Here is a 19,574-nt window from a genome sequence, read left to right as displayed (position 1 = left end):
CACAGCCTGAATTTCCCCCAATTTCTCCTTTTACCATTATCTTTGGTGCTATCTAAATATTTATCATCCTCAGGAAGATGTAAAATGTTGGTGCTGTCTGAATTCAAAATGCAATGCCAACTGGAAACCTCAAAGCCATTTGGAGGGTTTATTTTGGTGCTAACTAGAGAGCAAATGAAACCCCAGGAATGGCTTAATTAACCCCGCAAGCAGCAGCCAGGCATTTTCTTCCTGTCTCGTTCTGGCTCTCAAGGTTCCCTTAGGTCACCAACAAGGACAAAGGAATTGACAGAGACAAAAACGTAACACAGGTGGTCATTAGGGTCTGTCCATGAAAGCAGAGTGGGGAAAGGAGCTCTCATTTGGAAGAAGACCCGTCCAGCTCTGCCTGAGATCTGCCAGACACTGATTATGTGACCATCTACAAGTTTCTAACCCTCTTCAAACCGCTCTGAGTTCATAAGGATGACCAGGCTTCATGAACACTTGGTATACATGAGGTGCTGTGCAGAATGTATCTTATTGAAACCTCAGACCCTTCCCACACAGAACAACTAGTATATCCCCATTTTACAGATGAGGAAACCGAGATGAAGAGAAGTTAAATAACTTGCCTCAGACAAGATCTGCCAATGGCAAAGCCATGACTCAATCCAGACCATCCAGCTCAGGACCCCTGAAGCCACCTTACTCTTACACATGACACAGAAGACTCAGACTGTGAAGTCAGGTAAATCCAAGATGGGAGGTTGACTCAACCCCAATTTCCTCACCTGAGAAATGGGGTTGACAGCAACAACCTCACAGTGTTGCTACAGCAATGAAATGAGGTGAAAGTCATGTAAAATGACAGGAGAACACAATTATACATATTCAACAAAACCCACAGTCCTCAATTTTTCAGCACACTTCCCTGCACATAGCACATAGTAGCTGCTCAACAAATATTCATAGCAACTCAGTGATGACCAGTGGATGTGAAAACCTTACAAAGCTGTTGTAAGGATTAAATGATGCCAAAAATAAGAACTGCCAGCATACTAAGGCCACAGGAAATACATATCCCAAAGGAAATTCTCTTCTCCATGTGAGGCTTTCCCTGGGCATAACCCCCAGGGCACCAGGCAGGTGGTCTATATTTCTGTAACCAATCAGATCCCAGAAGAGAAGAGCAGGTGAGTGCTCCCAGCCCACGGCATTTGCCCATGTTCCTGAGTGGGGGAGGGGGAGTGCCAAAGCATCACTCCCAATGTTGCATCCCCCAAAATCATGTGAAGTCATCAAGTCACAGACAGAAGCTGGTCCCGTTGGATTCCTAAATATTCATCTGAGCATTCGTGTCTTTTGAGGCTAGGGAAGCAAATAATCCCATGAAAAACTGGGCAAAGCTCATAGACAGACACTTCTCAAAAGAAGACATTGCGTAGCCACCAAACATGAAAAAATGCTCAGCATCACTAGTCACTGGAGAAATACAAATCAAAACCACAATGAGATACATCTTGTACTAATCAGAATTGTTTTTGTTAAAAAGTCAAGAAATAAGAGATGTTAGTGGGCCTATATTGAAAAGAAGACACTGACACGCTGTTGGTGGGAATATAAATTTAGTCCAGCCACCGTGGGGAACAGCAGCAATTTCTCAGAGAACCATGGGTTAAATTACCATTTGATGCAGCAATCTCATAGCTGGGTATATACCCAAAAGAAAATAAATAGCTCTACCAACAGGACACACACGCCCATGTGTTCACGGCAGCACTATTCACAATAGCAAAGACATGGAATCAACCTAAATGCCCATCAGTGGTGGACTGGATTTAAAAATGTGGTGCACATACATCAAGGAATACTATGCAACCATAAAAAAGAATGGAATAATGTTTTCTGCAGCAACATGGGTGCAGCTGGAGGCCATTATCATAAGCAAACTGATGCTGAAACAGAAAACAAAATACTGCATGTTCTCACTTATAAGTGGGGGTGAAACATTGGGTGCACATGGGCATAACGATGGGAACAACAGACACTGAAGACTACTAGAGAGGGCAGGAAAAGAGGGGAAGAAGGACTGAAAAACTGAGTATTGGGTACTATGCTCAGTACCTGGGTGATGAGTTCAATCACATGCCAAACTTCAGCAGTACCCAATATACCCCTGTAATAAACGTGAACATGCATCTCTTGATTCTTTTTTTTTTTCCCCCATTTATTTTATTGCATTTTAGGTTTGGGGGGTACATGTGAAGAACATGCAAAATTGTTGCGCAGGTACACACGTGGCAGTGTGATTTGCTGCCTTCCTCCCCATCACCTACATCTGGCATTTCTCCCCTTGCTATCTCTCCCCAGCTCCCCACCCCACACCGTCCCTCCCCTATTTCCCCCCAACTGACCCCAGTGTGAAGTGCTCCCCTCCCTGTGTCCACGTGTTCTCATTGTTCAAAATAAACATTGAAAAAAAAAAAAATAGAGCTTCAGCTTTAGAGCACTGATGTAGCTCCCAGAACATGCCTTGCACACAGCCAGAATACAATGACAGCACTAGAAATGCCTTGTGAACCATCAAAGTGCTTGATGCTCAGTGGTATCCTTCAACTCACAGGTAGGGTGAACGACCATCCCAGTTTGCACAAGACCAAGGAGGTTCCCAGAATGTGGGACTTTCGGTGCTAAAACCAGGAAAGCCTCTGGCAAACCAGGATAAATTGGCCAATCTATTCACAGGTATTATCTCTGTGTGAACAGAGGTTCCTCCTCAGGGGAGGGTTGCAGGGCTCTTTTTAAGCCATCAACGCATTTCTATGCACTCCAAGTTTTCAGCAAAGACCTATTAGTTTTATCGTCATGGAAAGTGTTTAAGAAGTAAAAAGACTATTTCACAGTATGCACTATCCATTACCAAATCCAAATTTTCCGTTTCTAATCATATTTTTCTTAAAAAACAAAACAGAACAAAACAAAACAACAACACAGTATCCTTGGCCAGGTACGGTGGCTCAAGTGTGTAATCCCAGCACTTTGGGAGGACAAGGTAGGAGGATTGCTTGAGACCAGGAAGGAGTTCAAGGCTAGCCGGAACAACATAGTGAGACCCCACCTCTATTAAATGTAAAATTAAAAAAAAAAAAAAAAAAAAAAAAACTCAGCTCAAACTTACTCTGTTTAATCCTCCCTCGTGGCCGGGCATGGTGGTTCATGCCTATAATTCCAACACTGGGAGGCCGAGTTGGGAGGATCACTCGAGTTCAAAAGTTTGAGACCAGCCTGGCAACATATCAAGACTCTGTCTCTAAAAATAAAAAAGAAAAGAAAAGAAAAAAAAAAAAATCCTCCCTTGCTCATTTCTGTCAGCTTTTTCCCATAGCACTCAGCTTCCTTCCAGCAGTTTCCCCTCCTGGCCTTCTATAAACAGCCCTGCTGCCCTGGTGTCCTTCTGGGCCAAGGCAGGCATCTCCATCTTGACTTTCCTAAAATGTGTCTGTGCTGTGGGCTTTGCTGGAAGCCCCAGATCCTGGCTAAGACAGGCTCCTAAAGGCATTGGTCACAGTAACTCTGGGTCCCCCACACCCGTTACTGCAATGGGTGACCTGGGTAAACCTCAGTGAGTGAGGATCAGACTCCAGGCAGCCCCTCCAGGAGCCCTCGGGAGCAAGCCCAGCTTCTTCCTCAGCTCTCCACCCTGCATCCAACTCCCCAAAAGCCCCCAGGAATGATGCGGGGGACCTCCGCATCCATCCTCATGATGCCCAGCCACGTCCAGACACCGCTGCTGGCCTCTTCACTGGTGTCTTCTCAACAGCAATGTCTTCACTCACACACCCACTGCAGGCCCCTATTTCTTTTTTCTTTCTGTTGCTCCCGCAGGGGCCCCCATTATGTTGCTCCTTCTACACCCAGACTCTGGACCTGGCCTGGCACTTGCCTTGTCCCCTCCCAGAATTCACACCATTCAAGCATACCATGAGCTGGTACCTGGTGTTGGGCATGCTGACTGGCAGAGGGATATAGTGGTGAGTGGCCCACCCCCTGCCCTCCAGAAGTTCCCAGCCTCTCAGGGAAGGAACCCAGGAGATAATGCCAACTAAAGAGTGGCGTGGCAACCTCCGGTCAGGCTGCAAATGCGCATGCTCTATGCCCTGTGCTCCTGGGACACACTCAGACATGCACCTGCAGCTGTATGCCAGGATGCTCATGACAGCATTGTTTACAATGGCAAAATCCTGGCAACAACCCAAGACTGTGGCACAGTGAATGAATGAACAGGCATAGTAGAATCGTCTGCCCAGCATAAGGCTGGGAGGAAAGAGGAAACTGCAGACATCTTACACATGATGTCACCTGCTTACGAATTTAAAAACACACAAACTGGTGCTACCAGTGATCTTCACATAGATTTGTAATAAAATTGTAAGAACATGACCTGTTATACCCCAAGTTCAGGAGAGGTACTTGTACGAAGAGAAGGACAGGGAATGGGAGAAAAGTCTCATAAACTTCTCACTTATCCCTATTTTTTTTTTTTTTAATTTCTTTAAAGACAATGATCCAAAGCAAAGCATGCCACATTGTGAGCACGTGCTAATCCAGGGCTGGGAATACAGCATTTGTTAAATAACTCTTTATGGCTTTCTGCTTTGTGTATCAGCGCTAGACAATCACATTATGCAGCGATCACCCCGAAATTCCACAGGAGATTCTAGAATGTATGCAGGCTTTGGGAAAGACAGTGGAAAGCCTAGGAAGCCAGAGAGCTCCAGGCGCTCACAGCACAGCAGGGGGCGGGCCCCCGGATCTTGAGGTCTCCAGCCTGGCCTGAAAGGACTGTGCCCTATCCCCTCATGTCCGTCCACCAGCTCCAGGCTCCCTCCCTGAAGAATCAGGAGTCAGGCTCTGCTTCACTCCCTTCCTTCCAGACGTCTCTATGGATGAAATGCAACCCCAGAGTGATGGCATCCAGCTCTCGGGCACTTTCCCAGAGGTGACTCATCTGTCCTCTCAACAAGCACATGAGGGACACAAGACGAGGACTGTCACCCCGTTGAGAGACGGGGAGCCAAAGCCTCACAGAAGTCCCAAGAACTGCCTGAGCTGACTCAACAGCCGGAAACTAGGGCAGCCACAAAGCCCATCTGACTTCCAAATTTGAACGAGATTCAGGGCTTACTATGCGTCATGTTCGGAGAGGGGAGATGGACCACTGGTCAGTTCTACCTCCCAGATCATCTCACTTTCACAGTAACAGGCTTCCCAAGGGAGCAAGCGATGGCCTAGAGAGGCCAAGTGTCTTCCCTCAGCTCACACAGCCAGAAGGTCCCAGGGATTTCCTAGCATCCCTCCACAACCTCCCCAGAGCATTTCTCCATCAGGAAAATTATTTTTATTATGGGTATCCTCATGTTCCCTGAAAACCCAACACGAAGCTTCTGCCCCACCCCACCCCACCCCACCCCCAGCGAGCAGAAAGCTGAGAGCTGGGGCGGCCAGTGTTTATTTGTTTATGCCATCGTCTTCCACTGAACCCAGTCTCCAGCTTCAGAGTGACTCAGAGACCTGATGACCACCAGCAGCTGCTCTTTGCTTGGAGCCAGATAAGCCAACAGGGGGTGGGGGCGTCCATTGCACTTCCTGGTAATCAGGTGGGGCACACTCTTCTCCCCAGTGCCCCCACCCCTTGTGGAGTGATAAATGGTGACAGTTAGATGAGAGGGAAAGACCCCGTCCCCAGCAACTGCACTGGAGACCCGGCTATCAGCTTGGTGCCAACACTTTAACAAGCCCGCAAGACAGAGAGGGATGAAGCCCCCACCCCACCGCCTCACCCCCACCGCAGGGAAATAATCTGCCTCCTGGGAACAGGAGAGGTCAGAGAGCCACCAGGGCCACTGGAATACAGGTTCCCAGCCGAGGCCACCCTGAGCCCCACAGTCTCAGGAACGGGCCACGCTCAGCTCCAGTCCAGTGTGGTCCATCAATTATGGCGACTTCACTGCCCCAGTCTGGTCTCCAGCATGATAAGCAAAGGCACTTTCCTGCCTAGCTTGGTCTCCAAAGCCTTTTCCCTGAAAGTTCCCTGGGCCAGAAACAGAATGCATCTTGAGGCTTTAACTGCCCTAAAAAGCCTGATCTCTGGACCCTACTCCACTCACTTTAACTGAACACAACACCCAGCTCCAAAGAACAGAATACTAATTTTTTCTCTTTCTTTCTTTCTCCTTCTCTTTCTCTCCCTTTCTCTCCTTTTCTTTTGCTTTCTTTCTCTCTCTTTCTTCTTCTTTCCCCCTTCCCCTTCTCCTTCCTTTCTTCTTCCCCTCTCCTTCCTTCCTCTTTCTTTCTCCCTTCCCTCCCCCTCCATCTCTTTCCTTTTCTTTTCTTTCTCCATCCTTCCTTCCTTCCTTTCCTTCTTTCCTATCTTTCTCTTTCTCCCTTCCTTCCTGCGATCTCTCTTTCTCTCTCATTCTCCCTTTCTTTCCCTCCCTCCCTCCTCTCACCCACTACCCTCCCTCCTCTCTCCCATCACCCCTCCCTTCCCTCCCCTCCCCCTTCCCCTCCTCCTTCCTTCCTCTTTCTTTCTCCCTTCCCTCCCCCTCCATCTCTTTCCTTTTCTTTTCTTTCTCCATCCTTCCTTCCTTCCTTTCCTTCTTTCCTATCTTTCTCTTTCTCCCTTCCTTCCTGCGATCTCTCTTTCTCTCTCATTCTCCCTTTCTTTCCCTCCCTCCCTCCTCTCACCCACTACCCTCCCTCCTCTCTCCCATCACCCCTCCCTTCCCTCCCCTCCCCCTTCCACTCCCCCCCCTCCTCTCCTTCCCCCCCCCCTCCCCCCCCCTCCCCCCCCTCCTTCCCTCCCTCCCTCCCTCCCTCCCTCCTTCCCTCCTTCCCTCCCTCCCTCCTTCCCTCCTTCCCTCCTTCCTTCCTTCCTTCCCTCCTTCCTTCCTTCCTTCCTTCCTTCCTTCCTTCCTTCATTCCTTCCTTCCGTCTGTCCTTCCTTTGAACTGGGCCTTCTTCTAGACTCCTCACATAGCCCCTTACTCTGCTCTTCCTATGGACAGCAGAGAATCATTTGCCAACTTTATCAAATACGCTCCCTTCACTTAAGATAGGCTGACCTGGCTGCTCCCTGTGTCTCTCGCAGGCTAACCAGGCACTGTAGGGAAGAGGCCCAAATGCACCCACCTGGCCCAGACACCCAGAGGCCAAGGCCATGATCTTGCCCCACATCGTGAGAGTTCCTTGCAGTGCCTACAAACCTATGCATGCCTCCAAACTCACTGAGCGATAACAGGGGGTTGGGGAAAGGGTGGAAGGTCAGAGACCCTCTTGGAATCTGTTCCCTTCATTAACTTTGGAATTCCACAAGCCAGTGTTTTCTCAAGGCTTCTTACACTGAATACTCACCCAGGAGGAGGGGGCTGCAACTTCACACCCACAGGCTCTAGCGGGGAAATACAGGAGACAGCTTCATGGGGTGAGGCCAGCCACCACCTCCCCGCCCCCAGGTGGAAGAACTAACATTTAGAAAGCAAATACTAACTGGCCAGCTTTAGAGTAAAACTAGAGATTCAGAGGTGTTACTGTCTGCAGATGAAGAAAGTGCTCAGAGAGGCAGGGCGCGGTGGCTCACGCCTATAATCCAGCACTTTGGGAGGCTGAGGCGGGTGGATCACGAAGTCAAGAGATCGAGACCATCCTGGTCAACATGGTGAAATCCCGTCTCTACTAAAACTACAAAAATTAGCTGGGCACGGTAGGGCACGCTTGTAGTCCCAGCTACTCAGGAGGCTGAGGCAGGAGCATTGCTTGAACCCAGGAGGTGGAGGTTGCGGTGAGATCACGCCATTGCACTCCAGCCTGGGTAACAAGAGCGAATCTCTGTCTCCAAAAAAAAAAAAAAAAGTGCTCAGAGAGGTTAAAACACTTGGGTACATTGTGGGACAGGGGAGGGCGGGGTGGGGGGGGGCATGAGGAAAAACCACTAATGCATGCTGGGCTTAGTACCTAGGTGATGGGGGATGGGGTGATAGGTGCAGTAAATTACATGACACATGTCTACCATGCAACAAACCTGCACATTCTGAACATGTAACCCAGAACTTAAAATAAATATATATATATAATAAATACAAATAAAATCCTCTATACAGAAAAATTAAAGCTTGAGCAAGATCACACAGCAGGTATAAAACAGCAAAGCTTCAAAATCTGATTTAGTTTTGTTCCAAAGACCACACTCTTCAGATAATTGTAGCTCTCAATCAAAGAGGGCCAAGATCTCATATGACACAGCCACTCATGAGGCAGGACGCTGAGTGACTGTCCCTGGAACCCAGGCCTGCCGGACAGAAAGCCCACTCAAGTTAGCATGGAGGCCTGTGTGTCATTCAGGGACTGAACAGTATGTCATACTGAAAATGTTCTAAAGTGACATCCCCAAACTGTCACCAAGATCCCTACCTGTGAACGCAGCACCCCCTGCCAAAATGCACATGATCAGAGCCTAGGACACAGTAAACCCTCAATAAATGTCTGCTAAATGAACAGTAAGAAAATTAGCCACATAAAGGCTGTCTTCTAAGTTTTCTGTAAACCCCAATGAAAGCACTGCGCATATGCTGCTTAGCAAGTCTCAGGGAAATATCACATCTTGTAACAATTTTTTTTTTCAGTCTGTATGATCCAGGGGAAGTTTCTGCCTTTCAAAGACAAACAAGTTTCCCTTATTTAGACCAAGGACAAACTACAGTCTATAGGCCCATTGCCAGTTCTTGTAAATAAAGTTTTATTGGCACACAGCCACACCCACTTATTTACATATTATCTGTGGCTGCTTTCCAGGTACAGAGGCAGAGCTGGCTAGCAGTACAGAGCTGTGTGGCCCACAGAGCTGAAAACATTTACCGTCTAGCCCTTGATATAAAAAGTCTGCCAATCTTTACTTTAGACACAAATATAACCTACTCAGCATTGTGCTAACTAGGAAGCTCAGAGTTAAATGTAATGTTAAATTTTAGTAACTCATTCATCTTCAATATTTTTTATATCTTTATGCCTATATGCTTTGATCTTCTAATTCCATTTTAATGTTTTATCTTTAAAAAAACTAATATTCCCGGAGTACCTATTATATGCCTGGCACTGAATTAAGCCTTTTAATATGTTCTCTTATTTAATTCTCACAATAAACTCATGGGGTAGGTAATATTATCTTCAATTTATTTATTTGTTTATTTATTTTGGAGATGGAGTCTCACTCTGTCACCCAGGCTGGAGTGCACTGGTACAATCTCGGCTCACTGCAACCTCTGCCTCCCAGGTTCAAATGATTCTCCTGCTTCAGCCTCCTGAGTATCTGGGATTACAGGCACATGCCATCATGCCCAGCTAATTTTTGTATTTTTAGTGAGACAAGGTTTCACTATGTTGGCCAGGCTGGTCTTGAACTCCTGATCTCAGGTGATCTGCCCTCCTCAGCCTCCCAAAATGCTGGGATTACAGGCTTGAGCCGCCTCACCCGGACCTTATTTTCAGTTTATTGAGAAGAAATGAATGGAAAGAATCAATGAATAAGTCACCACTTGATTGCCTAGTGGAAATAGTTACTATTTCACCAATCAATCCCAGAGAATAATTAACGCAGGAGTTGACTGAAAACCTTTGGGTGATCAATGAATGTAACAGGCAGCACTGAGACGTAACTGCAGGCAATTTCAGCCAAATTATAGGATTATCAAGCGCTATCGTTCTGGGATCCTTCCTGTTTTCAGTCTAGCTTCAACCAAGTCATGCAGTCGCTTTACCATGAATCTTCAGGATTTGGGGAGAATCATGATGAACTGAAGCTACAGCAGACATGACAGAGGACGCAGAGCTACTACTCAAGTCGCAGGCTCAGACACGGCCTCCAGTGGCATGGCCAGAGCCACACAGATGGAGCACCACAAACAGGAACAATGACCTGCACTCCAATTTAGTCCCCTTCAGGAGGACCAGGTCCACGTCTCGTTAACAGTATTTTCAAAAAGTTGACCTTTTCTTAAAGACCAGTATTATCTGCAAAATCAGAGGTCTCATGTACCAATTGCTGTCTTTTTCAAAGTTGAGTTAAAAACAAAACAATTTTTTAAATCTTATCTGTAACCTAACATCATCTCACATCACTCATCAGCACGCTTTGAGAAGCGCTGGCTGGACGGGAGTAAGGGGTGTCGTGGCTGACCATGGGACTGCAAACACTAGCTTCTCTGCTCTCACTATCAACAACCATGGCAGCTTTCTGGGTCTCACTGAAACCTGGTTTGTTCATATGTAAAAGGGGAAACCGCATCCCCCTCGCCAGATGAGAAGGTGAACTGGGCACATTCTAGGTATTCATACACACCAGCCCTTAAGCAACCTCAGGCTGTTGACTGAGAACCCCTGGAGATGACCGAGTCACAGCACTTCTCTCACGGCCATGCTGGATAGACTGTCAGGGGCTCCAGGCACCCCGAGGAGGAAGAGGCCCAAGATGCCAAGCCATCTCCAGGAACCTGGCCAGGATGTCAGCGTGGGTGACAGGGCAGCCTCTACAGCTAGAGAATGTGCTGCCAATCATTCCAGGGGCCCATCAAGTGAAAAAAGTACAGGTTGGGTCTGCTCTAGCAGCCGTCAGGGATAACAGGGCTCTTCTAAGTGGCTGAAGGCAGGCTTGTGACATGACATCAGACCAGCAAGCTCCGGCACCATGAGCAGAAATGCAAACTGTTCAGACAAAGTCCAGCGAAAACTGGGAGAGCCACCCTGGACGAATGACGCACGAGCAGCTCCCTCAGCGCCAGCTCCCACCATCTAACTGATGAGTCTGGGAGCCACTAGACCTGGTTTGCCCAACCACAGCCTCGTGTACACCTGTTGTCCCAGAGTAAGTGATACAGCGCCCCTTTCACTCTGAAGTGTCCCGGCTGATCAGTTTCCCGATGAATGAATGTACTAAAGGCCCAAAAAGGAGACATAGTTTGCTCATGGTCACAGTCACCGGTGGCCAAGAGGGGAGAAATTGCGTCTCTCAGTTCCAGGTAATGTTGCACAGTGGCTTTGGAGTCAGGCAGAGCTGTCAAATGCTGCCTGTGTTCCCTGGGGACACTTGATTTCCCTCTGGGAGCTCCAGTTACATCAACAGTAAAACAAGCTGGGCGTGGTGGTTCACGCCTGAATTCCCAGCACTTTGGGAAGGTGAGGTAGGCAGATCACTTGGGATCAGGAGTTTGAGACCAGCCTGGCCAACATGGTGAAACCCTGTCTCTACTAAAAATACCAAAATTAGCCAGATATGGTGGCATGCACCTGTAATCACAGCTACTCGGGAGGCTGAGGCACGAGAATTGCTTGAACCTGGGAGGCGGAGGTTGCAGTGAGCCGAGATCGCACCACTGCACTCCAGCCTGGGCCACACAGCAAGACTCAGTCTCAAAAAAACAAGAAAGAAAGAAAACAGTAAAACAGATGATCACCATAATGGTGTGCATCTCATAGCTCTGTTTTGAGGCTTGAATGGCAAAACATGTGCTATGTGCCCTGTAGAGACCATGGTTTCATACATGGAGATTATCACTACATCAGTGTCCATGGGACACAACGTCCTTGCTGACACAGAGAAGGAATTGTATTCATCGCCATAACCATTCTGTGTCCTTTGGTGCCTGAGCCCACTCTGGCCCTACTGTGAAGAGCGGGAGATAACCCGGACCAGCACAATTGGGTTGTTCTAGGGAGTAACTGATAAAAGGGGAAAAAACAGAGCTATGGGCCATGTGATAAGGGAGGCACAGCTGCCACCACAATAGGGCGGGGGAAGAGGGCAGGAGGGGTGAGAGGGGCCTGGGAAGGCACAGGGGGTGGGGAGCGTGCTGCCTCTGTCTTTCCCAGCTAAGCCCCTCCTGTCCCAGGACCTCTCTGCTCACCACTGTGAGCCTCTCTGCACACCCTCAGCAGCGCCCCCACCCGAAATACCTCCTCTGCCTGCCCCTATGTGACCACAGTATGGCAAGCACAGTCCAGCACCCGCTGCAGCACAACGTCACACACACACCGTTCCCAAGGCTGCAGGGAACAGTCTCCAGCCGAAGATGCCTGGTTCGGTGTAAAACATGAGGCACTTCTCAGCTTCTGGCTCTGCCTTCTCCTGGATAAATAACTTTGGACACGGTACATGGCCCCTCAGAGCCCCAGGGCGCTCAACTGTGTAATGGATACGCCACTGCTCTCCTAGTGAGATGGTTGGGCTAAGTCATAGATATGCTCAATAAAAGAGTGTTTCCCGCTGGGCGCGGTGGCTCAAGCCTGTAATCCCAGCACTTTGGGAGGCCGAGGCGGGTGGATCACGAGGTCATTAGATCGAGACCACCCTGGTCAACACGGTGAAACCCCGTCTCTACTAAAAATACAAAAAATTAGCTGGGCATGGTGGCGCGTGCCTGTAATCCCAGCTACTCAGGAGGCTGAGGCAGGGGAATTGCCTGAACCCAGGAGGCGGAGGTTGCGGTGAGCCGAGATAGCCCCATTGCGCTCCAGCCTGGGTAACAAGAGAGAAACTCCGTCTCAAAAAAAAAAAAAAAAAAAAAAAGTGTTTCCTTTCTGTCCGACCTTTTCAAAGAAGCCAAAAGAAAACCACTGAGAGTCACCATTTGATCGGGGCAACTGTGAGGCAACAAATAAAATGTCTGCTATGTGTCTAGCCTGTGAGCAAGGCAAATGCCTTTCCTGAACTCAGGGAGATTACTTTTCAGTGTGAGGAAGAAAGACATGAAACCAAATAACTTGCACAGATGAATATACAATTGCAACACATCTAGGAGGTATGGATGAGAGAAGCATGTAACACCCAGAGTGACATTATTCACTTTAGGGGTCAGGAAAGCCTGTCTGAGAAAGTGCTGTCAGGCAGGAGCAGAACCAGAAATCCAATCAAAATCAGACTCAAGGGCCCGCCCCAACTGCGGTCTTGGCCGCCACGTGCCAGGTGGCCTCAAGTGACCTGAGAACTGGACCACTTGCTGTTTGAGATGCAACTCTGCTTCAGACAGCTTGGCACCACTCATCGCTCCAAGCCAGCAGCCTCCCAGGCCACAAGGCTCAGACCTGAGAGGCCAGTCCTTCCACTTGTCAGCTGCAGAACTGCAACAGGCCTTTGTGGCCAACCCAGCTGCTCCCTCCCTCCAGCTGGCACGAGACTCCATTTCCTCATTTGCCACTGACTTGTCACTCTGCCTTCCCGTGGGCTGCAGGGAAACTCTGACCTTTAATCCACTGTCCATGCCAACCAGCTGTACCCAGATCAGAGTTCAGCACTGCCTCCCTGGCTGTGCTCAGAAGGATCAGCGGGGCCAAGAAATGCCCATCATCCCCAGAAGCTACCCTAGCCAGCATTATCCACCACGTGCTGAGTGTCTGCCATGTGATCAGCATTTCAATGTCTCCTCGATCTTCAACTCCAGTCCTGTGACATTTGATAGTACTTAACCCTTCCCTGCAGGGAAAGGAATCCAGCAGTTTGCATGGAGGCATGCCATGTGTATGGTGAAAGATTCACACCCAGGCCCATCTGCCTCCACATGCACCTGCCCACATCCAACCCTCACAGTACCAGCCATATGGCCCATGTTGTTCCTAGCTCTAAGCACAGAGCCAAGAAATTACTCCCCCACGCATATCTTCCCATTGAATCTCCCATGTCTTCATTCATTAACAATCCTGTCTTAATTTACCCTTTCTGCAGTATCAGAGGCTGTGCCAAGTGGCACACAATGTCTTCAGGACACAGAACCAACAGCAGAGGCACTTTATAGGGAGGTCGATGGTGACAGCTAAACCGGGAGAATCAGAAAAATGGTGATGTGTGTCTACAATCACACATATCAGTGCAGGGAGCAGTCATGGCTTCCAGGAAGGACCTCTGGACTTCCCTCTGTCTCCCCCATGCACCCAGTATCACACCAACCACACAGAGGTGCTCATTAAGTGCTAGCTCGTTGCGACAACCAGCCACATCCCAGCGTGCCCTCCGCCACCAGCCAGGACAACCTCACCTCAAGCCCAGCTGAGCACTGGACAGAACGTGCGTGAGACGCTCCACCAGGAGAGTCGGGGTCTTACGTTCCACAGAGAGACCCAAAGGAAGTTGGCAGAGACCCAAGTAAACAGAGCTCTTAGTCCTCGCAGCCAGCTGCAATCCCTCGTCCCCCATGGACATCCAAGCTCTAAGAATCCATGAGGCACTCAGCCAGGGCTACCCCTAAAACCACTTTAAGTATCCTGAAATGTGCCGGGCGTGTGTCATTCCAGTGCATGGTTCCACCAGGGTTATTCCCTAGACGACTGAATATTCACTGTAAATCCATCAGGCTCAGAAAATAATACTTGACCGAAGCTCCATGCAGCTGACAGGCGCAGCCATCTTGAGGGGCATCTTTTTCATCTCCTTCTGGCCAAAAGATCAGGCCTGCAACAGGGAAGAAGAAAAAAAACAGTCTCGTCACGGTCACCGACCCCAAGCAGTATTCAGTCATTCTTTCCTCCTTGTAGTTGGTCCTAACACAGTCAGAGAGTAACTCACTACAAATAATTCTCCATACCTGGTAACACACAAAGGTGAGACTGGCCTCTAGGGAGGCCTTCAGGTGAGAGCTGCCTCCCCTGTGGCACCAAGGACCTCTCAGACAGAGAACTGCCAGGTGCTCGGAGCCTCAGGACCACCCTGGGAGGGGAGAGGAGGCTGTGGGGCGTCCATTATAAAGATGAGGGGAGAACACTTGTGAGTGGCTTACAAAGCTGACAGCATGGCCAGGCCTGGCACGCTGCCGAGGCTCCCCTGCAGAGCTGAGACGTCCTTGCTGGGAGCTGGGGGTTTAGGGTCAGCTGGTAGGAAGTAGTTCTTTGTTTTGTTTCTTTTTAAAGACAACCACAGAGCCCTGGCCTGGCTCCAGGCCTTGTCCGGCACTGCAAGCCACTTCCAGGGCAGGGCCTGAGGCCTGCACTTTCCTTACTCATTCATTCAGTGATTACTGAGCACCTGCCAGGTACTCAGCACTGTTCCATCAGTGGGGCGATAGCTTTGTCTTCCCAGTCCAGTGTATTTAAATTACTCCAGAGATAACTGAAGAACAAATCGGTCCAAGGGCCTGGGGCTGGAGGCTCAATATCCCCCAACCCACCCAGTGATAACATTAACTGCCCTTTGAGGAACGTCTATGATATACTTGCTAATATCTCGGCCTCTCCATCTGATTCGCTCTCGGGACGCCTGCCCCTATTTTCCAGATGAAGAAATGGAGGAACAGACAACCAATCTGCTTCAGACTAGTAAGAGAGGAGCCTAAATCTGAGGCTAGACAGTCTGTCTCCCAAGTCTATGCCCTGATCCGATGCTCTAAGTTACCTTGTGAGGAATTCCTGCCCAGAATGGCCGCAGCTAAAACTTACTTCTAGGCTTTCTGCATGTGTGAAACCCTCATTTCATCCTCACAAAAAACGATGAGTTGTAGATTATTGTTAACCAAATTTAGAGATGAGAAATTTGAGGCCCAGAGAAGTGAAGCAACTTCCACAAGGTCACACAGCTAAAAAAGAAAAAAAACCACACAGAAAAGGGGTTTGAGACACTGCTAGGTAGCTCATGCCTGTAAGCCTAGCACTTTGTGATGCTGAGGCTGGTGGTTCACCTCGAGGCCAGGAGTTCAAGATCAGACTGGCCAACATGGCAAAACCCTCTCTCTACTAAAAATACAAAAATTAGCTGGGTGTGGTGGTACATACCTGTAATTCTAGCTATTTGGGAGGCTGAGGAATGGGAATCGCTTGAACCAAAGTGACAGAGGTTGCAGTGAGCTGAGATCACACCACTGCATTCCAGCCTGGGCCACAGAATGAGTCTCTATCTTCCAAAAAAAAAAAAAAAAAAAAAAACAGGAAAATGTTTTTAACAAGGCAGACTGGCAGACTGGCAGACTGGCTCCAAAGCCCATGAGCTTGACCACTACTCCAACTCCCATCAAAAGCAACTATTACCGCCCAAGAAATGTTTACAAACTTAGTGGTTTAAAACAGAAAAATAAATAAAAAATAAAACAGCACACATTTACGATCTTCAGGTTCTAGAAGTCAGAAGTCTGACACGGGTCTCACGGGGCTAAAATCAGGCTGTTGGGAAGTCTGTGTTCCTTTCTGGTGGCTGAGAGGGAATGGGTGTCCTTGCTTTTCTAGCTTCTAAAGCCTGCCTCATATGCCTTGCCTATAGCTTCTTCTGTCTTCAATTACAGCTCCAATGCATCTCTTTCACTCTGCCTCTGTGGCCGTATCTCTGTCTCTGAATAACTCTCTGCCTCCCTCTTCCACTCCTAAGGACCCATGTGATTATACTGGGCTCTCCCAGATCATCCAAAATCATCTGTCATCGCAGGGTCCTTGGCCTTCATAGCATCTGCAAAGTCCCTTTTGACATGCCAGGCAATATATCCACAGGTTCTAGGGATTCGGATGTGGACATTTAGGGGGATGGTATTCTGCCTGCCATGCAGGAATGACAGAGAGCACCCATCTCCTGTTTTAAGCATTCTTCAGTGAGGAGGTACAACCCTTTCTCCAAATGGAAATCAAGCTAGCTACCTCACCCTAACCACAATGCACACAGCCACATACATCTGCACGGCCAATGAAGAAATCAGGAATGAAACAGTAAGCCATGTTTTTTCCTAAAAGCATATCCGGCTGGGCACATTGGCTCACATCTCTAATCCCAGCACTTTGGGAGGCCGAGGCGGGTGGATCACGAAGTCAAGAGATCAAGATCATCCTGGCCAACATAGTGAAACCCCGTCTCTACTAAAAAATACAAAAATGAGCTGGGCGTGGTTGCACATGCCTGTAGTCCCAGCTACTCGGGAGGCTAAAGCAGGAGAACTGTTTGATCCAGGGAGGCGGAGCTTGCAGTGAGCCAAGATCGCGCCACTGCACTCCAGCCTCGCACCTGGCTACAGAGCAAGACTGTCTCAAGAAAAAATAACTAATAAATAAATAAAATATCCACCCCATTGCCCCTTATAACATCTGGGGCGACCCACTGTCCTCGTTTGTAAAAAGGAAAACAGTGCTTGCCACACGGGGTTCATGCCAAGATCACTGCGATCCTCAGGGTCAGAATGGCCTCCAATTAATGAGGACATTTTAGGTGGTTGACACTGTGCTAGGTGCTTAAAACACATTATTTTATTTACTTCAACTGCAACAGCTGGTGGGAGGTAGACTTAGTTTTCCCACTCTGCATATGAGACTCCTGAGGCTCAGACTTTAAGAGACAGTCAGGCCAGGTGCAGTGGCTCACATCTGTAATCTTAGCACTTTGGGAGGCTGAGGTGGGTGGATCATCTGAGGTCAGGAGTTCAACACCAACCTGGCCAACATGGCAAAACGCTGTCTCTACTAAAAATACAAAAATTAGCCAGGTGTGGTGGTGCACACCTGTAATCCCAGCTACCTGGGAGGCTGAGACAGGAGAATCACTTGAACCCAGGAGGCAGAGGTTGCAGTGAGCCAAGATTGTGCCACTGCACTCCAGCCTCGGTGACAGAATGAGGATCAGTCTCAAAAAAAAAGAGATAGAGTCAGATTCTGCATCCAAGCTGGGTTTGACGCCAAAGCTGTGTTCTTTCCATTCTGAGACACACTCTTTCTTATTTAAATAAGACAGTGTTTTTAGGCCAAGTGCAATGGCTCATGCCTGTAAATCCTAGCACTTTGGGAGGCCCAGGTGGGTGGATTGCCTGAGGTTAGGAGTTCGAGACCAGCATGGCCAACATGGCGCAACCCCATCTCCACTAAAAATACAAAAAATTAGCACGGTGTGGTGGCAGGTACTACCTGGGAGGCTGAGGCATGAGAATCACTTGAACTCAGGAGATGGAGGTTGTAGTGAACCGAGTTTGAGATTGCACCACTGCACTCCAGCCTGGGTGACACAGCACAGAGTGAGACCCTGTCTTTTAAAAAAAAAAGAAAAAGACAGTATTTCTAGAAACTTCAAGAAGGTTCTGGCAATGGTTGAGTAGCTCCTATTGAACCAGTTCCTTGGTGCAGAGCAACTATAAACACTGAACAAAATATTTTAAAAAAACTAAAAATCCTCAAGGCACCAGGTGACCAAAAGTAGGACATCCTGGAATGTGATCAAGACTTGGAAAAAAGAAATTCAGCACTCCAATGAGTTCCTGCTTTTGGTCCATTTTAGCCTGAGGGTAGGCCCAGTTCTGCAACATATGGGTGGCTAACACTTAGACGGTCTTGCTGTGCTGAAACATCAGGACAGAGATCAAGGTAACACACAGGTGAAAGTGACAGAACAAATCCTGGAAAAACTGTTTTCGGAAAGGGGAGTTCAAGTTCTGGGTACAAATGCTCCCTAAGTCACTAAGTGACTCCTGAGCCAAGCTTGTATGCAGCAGCCCAATTAAAGCCAAAAGAACGCAACAGCAATTTCCATTGCTGCCCAATACTAGGGAGTCAGAGTTTGAAGTCTGAGTTTACTGAGTTAACTACCTACTGAAATGAAAAAGCACTACTCTTTGCAGGAACAAAACAGAATCAGCCCCTACAAAGTATCACTCACAATGTCTGTGATACAATTTAAAATAGCTGAATATAACAACAACCAAAGAGAAAACAAAAACAGGAAATGTGATCCATCCTTTTTTTTTTTTTTTTTTTTTTCAGACGGAGTTTTGCTGTTGTTACCCAGGCTGGAGTGCAATGGCGCGATCTCGGCTCACCGCAACCTCCGCCTCCTGGGTTCAGGCAATTCTCCTGCCTCAGCCTCCTGAGTAGCTGGGATTACAGGCACGTGCCACCATGCCCAGCTAATTTTTTGTATTTTTAGTAGAGACGGGGTTTCACCATGTTGACCAGGATGGTCTCGATCTCTTGACCTCGTGATCCACCCGCCTCGGCCTCCCAAAGTGCTGGGATTACAGGCGTGAGCCACCGCGCCCGGCCCATGTGATCCATTCTTGACCGTCCCTATGACCCTGAGGTGACCCGGTTTCTGGAATTAGCAGACAAGGGTTTTTGAAGCAGTTATTATAACTATGCTCAAAGACTCAAAGGAAAATATATTCTTAGTAAACAAAAAGATAAGGTTAACAAAGAAAGAAAACAGAACGGCCAGGCGCGGTGGCTCAAGCCTGTAATCCCAGCACTTTGGGAGGTCGAGGCGGGCGGATCACGAGGTCAAGAGATCAAGACCATCCTGGCCAACATGGTGAAACCCTGTCTCTACTAAAAATACAAAAACTAGCTGGGCGCGGTGGCATGCTACTCAGGAGGCTGAGGCAGGAGAATTGCTTGAACCCAGGAGGCGGAGGTTGCAGTGAGCCGAGATTGTGCCACTGCACTCCAGTCTAGCGCCTGGCAACAGAGTGAGACTCTGTCTCAAAGGAAAGAAAGAAAGAAAAGAAAGAAAAGAAAAGAAAGAAAAGAAAAGAAGAGAAAAGAAGAAAGAAAGAAAGAAAGAAGGAAGGAAGGAAGGAAGGAAGGAAGGAAGGAAGGAAGGAAGG

The 19,574-nt window shown here is 48.4% G+C and overlaps 1 long non-coding RNA gene across 1 annotated transcript in view; it reads right to left on the bottom strand.

Moving 5' to 3' along the window:
- Positions 1-19,574, bottom strand: part of LOC116529120 — a 370,222-nt gene that overhangs the window by 317,130 nt on the left and 33,518 nt on the right. Inside the window, exon 2 of the long non-coding RNA XR_004259387.1 lies at positions 14,061-14,473. This is a non-coding gene — a long non-coding RNA (uncharacterized LOC116529120). The remainder of the gene's footprint in view (positions 1-14,060; positions 14,474-19,574) is intronic.

Source organism: Sapajus apella, unplaced genomic scaffold (genome assembly GCF_009761245.1).
Source record: "Sapajus apella isolate SASKATOON/1434 unplaced genomic scaffold, GSC_monkey_1.0 scaffold3, whole genome shotgun sequence".
NCBI lineage: Eukaryota > Metazoa > Chordata > Mammalia > Primates > Cebidae > Sapajus > Sapajus apella.
The sequence above is the reverse complement of the archived record's forward strand: the minus strand, read 5'-3'. Positions and strand labels throughout refer to the sequence as shown.